Raw genomic sequence first — 4,260 nt, forward strand, 5'->3', positions numbered from 1 at the left:
AGGACTCGGATTGTAAAAGGTTTTGCGCGAGCACCTTGAAGCTTGGCAATAGTGGAACTTCTCAATAGCGATTGAGAAAGAAAGTGGACGTAGGACAAGGATTGTGCCGAACCACTCTAAATAGCGTTTGCATCTCTCCAAACTCATCTCTTCAATATTATTGTCTTTTACCTTTGAGCAAATAAATTGTGATCGAAAAGTAGCTTCGTAAGTACTTAAGGAATAGCTTAAGTCCGATTGGTGAAAAGCTTGATCAATTTATTTGAGTTGGTGTCTATTGGAAAGTAAAAGCTCCTTATAAATGCTTAGCAATTGAGTTAAGCTCTTGGAAAAATACTAGTACAATAACACTTTTGTATATTGTCTTTAACTTCCGCAAAAAGATTCATTGTTGTTGCAATACTCAATTCACCCCCCCTCTTGAGTAATTGTGCATAGGTTCTACAAGTGGTATCAGAGCTTAACCCTTTGAAAGACTTAACCGTTTAAGGGAAAAGATCATGGCAAGCACAAGCTTTAACAACAACAACACTAGTGAAGGTAACTCAACCGCTAGACCTCCTCTTTTTAGCGGAACAAATTACTCTTATTGGAAAAATAAGATGAGAATTTGGATCCGTTCTCAAGATGTGAGAATTTGGAAAGTGATTGAGAATGGAAATCACATTCCAACAAAGACAACAAGCGCTAAAGAAGGAGAAGTCTCCGTCTCAAAGCAAGTACGGAAAGGAGAAGATGAATATAGTGACGATGATTGGAAGAAAGTGGCAATGAATGATAAAGCCATCAACTTCATTCATTGTGCACTTAATGAGCATGATTATATGAAGATCTCTACATGTGAAACCGCTAAAGAGATTTGGGATAAACTCCAAATCACTTACGAAGGAACCGACCACGTTAAAGAATCAAAGGTATTTATGTTGGTTCATGAATGGGAAAATTTTAAAATGAAAGATGAAGAGAGCATTGAAGAAGCTCTTGAAAGACTCTCCAAGATCTTCAACAACCTAAGCATGCTTGGCACTAAATACAATGATAAACAAATTGTGACCAAGGTGCTTACAAGCCTTACACCAAAATGGAACTCCAAAGTGAACGCCATTGTGGAAGGAAGGCTCTATGATCAACTTACATTTGATCAACTACGAGGTAATCTTCTCACCTATGAGATGACTATGCTAAATAGACAAAAAGGTGAAGAAAGCAAGAAGAAAAGTCTCGCCCTTAAAACAACATCACTACAAGAAGAGAGTGATGATAATGAAGAAGAAGGAGATGAAGAATTTGCACTCTTATTAAAAAGATTCAATAAGTTTGCAATGAAGAAAAACTTCAAGAGCAAAACAAAGGTACCAAAATGCTATGAGTGTGGAGAAGTTGGACACATTAAACCCAATTGTCCAAAACTTCAAAAGGAGGACAAAAACAAGAAATTTAAGAAGAAGGAGAAAGCATACATATCATGGGAGAACGAGGATGAATCCGAATCCGATGACGACGAGGTTGCAAATCTTTGCTTAATGGCAAGCGAAGAAAAGGTTAGTGATGACAACTCCACTTCTTTTAATTTACAAGATGAATATGATGCCTTACTTGAGGTGTACACAAAACTTACCCAAGATTATTCTCTCCTAAAGAAAAAGAATATGGATCTTTTAAAACAAAATGAGATGTTGAAAAACGAGAATATCAATCTTGGAAAAGATAAGTGTAGCACAAGTAGTGATCCATACAAATCTTGTAAAATGCATGAAAATGAAATTACAAATCTTAAGAACACTTTAGCTAAGTTCAATGAATCTTCAAAGAACTTAGATAAAATGTTGAAAAACCAAAAGCATGTTCATAATAAGGAAGGTTTAGGTTTTGAAAAAGGAAAATTTAAAAATACTAAAACTCCTATTAGGCAACCGCAAGCCCAAAAGGCAAGCATGCCTAAAAGGAATGAAGCCTTTAAACATCCTCCTCAACATGCTTCATTTAGAAATTATAATCACAATGCATATAGATCAAAAGATGTTGCATTTAGGAAACAACCTAGGCAACCATTTAGAAACATGCATAGGATGCATAATCCAAATGTCATATGTCATTATTGTAATAAAGTAGGTCATATAGCACCCGTATGCTTTACTAGAATTAAACATATAAACTTTCGTAGTCAAGATACGAGATGGGCACTTTATGGGCATTATGCTCATACTAACCATCAAGGACCCAAATTCACTTGGGTACCTAAATCCCAATTTTAATTGTTTTGTAGGTACGTGTTGGAGCTAAGGATACAAATTGGTATGTTGATAGTGGATGCTCCAAACACATGACCGGCGATGAATCAAAGTTCACCACAATAGAGCCTACAAACGGAGGAAACATGATCTATGGAGACAACAACACCGGCAAAGTAATCGGCGTTGGAAAAGTTGGTAAAAATTCTTCTACCTCCATAGATAATGTTATACTTGTCAAAGGTCTCAAACATAATCTCATTAGTGTTAGCCAACTTTGTGACAAAGGAAACTTAGTCACCTTTGATTCAAAATGTTGTTTGATAAAAAGGCAAGACACTAATGAAATTGTGCTAATTGGGCACCGTGTTGACAATGTATACATGATTAATCTAGATGAAGTTTCCTCAAATGATGTGAAATGCCTTGTTAGTAAAAATGATGAAACTTGGTTATGGCATCGTAGAGTAGCTCATGCTAACATGGACCATCTTAGCAAGTTGGTCTCTAAAGAGTTAGTAATTGGCTTACCAAAGCTACGTTTTGAAAAAGACGTCCTTTGCGACGCATGTCAAAAGGGAAAACAAGTAAAGGCCTCTTTTAAATCCAAAAACATTGTTTCAACAACAAGGCCATTACAACTTTTGCACATGGATTTATTTGGTCCTTCTAGGACTATGAGCTTTGGTGGCAATTACTATGCTTTAGTTATTGTTGATGATTACTCTCGATTTACATGGACCTTGTTCCTAGCAAACAAGAGTGATGCATTTCGAGCATTCAAAAGATTAGCCAAAGTTATTCAAAATGAAAAGAATTTGCATATATCATCTATTAGAAGTGATCATGGTGGAGAATTTGAAAACAATCTTTTTGAAACTTTTTGTGAAGAAAATGGCATTGAGCATAATTTTTCCTCTCCTAGAACACCACAACAAAATGGTGTGGTTGAAAGGAAAAATCGTCATTTAGAAGAAATGGCGAGAACTATGCTCAATGAGGCTAATATTCCTAAGTACTTTTGGGCGGATGCGGTTAGTACCGCGTGTTATGTTATGAATAGGATTATCATTCGACCTATTCTTAAGAAAACACCGTACGAATTGTACAAAGGAAGAAAGCCAAATATTTCCCACCTTCACGTCTTTGGCTGTAAATGCTTTATTCTAAATAATGGAAAAGATAACTTAGGCAAATTTGATGCTAAGGCTGATGAAGGAATCTTCTTAGACTACTCTTTAACTAGCAAAGCTTTTAGAGTATATAATAAACGCATCATGACTGTGGAAGAAAGTATTCATGTCGCTTTTGATGAAACTAACCGTTGTTGTGCTAGAAAAGATTTTGATGAAAATGTAGAAAACTTTGATTCACTAAATTTGAATGGTGAAGACAAAGAAAAAGATTTAAATGAAGCCTCTACAAGCTCAACAAAGGATAGTGTTCAAGTTGAAGAAATTGAACCATCACAAGCACAAATAAATGCACTTCCAAAGGACTGGCGTACTTCAAAGGATCATCCTCTAGACAACGTCATTGGTGATGTTTCGAAAGGGGTAACAACTCGATCCACTTTTAAAAATTTATTTGCATATAGTGCTTTTGTTTCTCAAATTGAACCATCTACCATTGAGTCCGCAATTGATGATGAACATTGGGCTATGGCAATGCAAGAGGAGCTTAACCAATTCAAACGAAATGACGTTTGGGAATTGGTGCCTAAACCAAGTAATCAAACAATTGTAGGAACAAAATGGGTTTTTAGAAATAAACTCGATGAAAATGGTACAATTGTTAGAAACAAAGCTAGATTGGTAGCTAAAGGTTATAATCAAGAGGAAGGCATTGATTATGACGAAACTTATGCTCCCATAGCTAGATTAGAAGCTATTAGGATGTTACTTGCTTTTGCATCCTCTTATAACTTCAAACTTTATCAAATGGATGTTAAGAGTGCCTTTCTTAATGGTTTCATTCAAGAAGAAGTATATGTTGAACAACCTCCCGGTTTTGAGGATTATGAAAATCC

Source organism: Arachis ipaensis, chromosome B3, assembly GCF_059453495.1.
Source record: "Arachis ipaensis isolate K30076 ecotype BB chromosome B3, ASM5945349v1, whole genome shotgun sequence".
NCBI classification, from domain to species: Eukaryota; Viridiplantae; Streptophyta; class Magnoliopsida; order Fabales; family Fabaceae; genus Arachis; species Arachis ipaensis.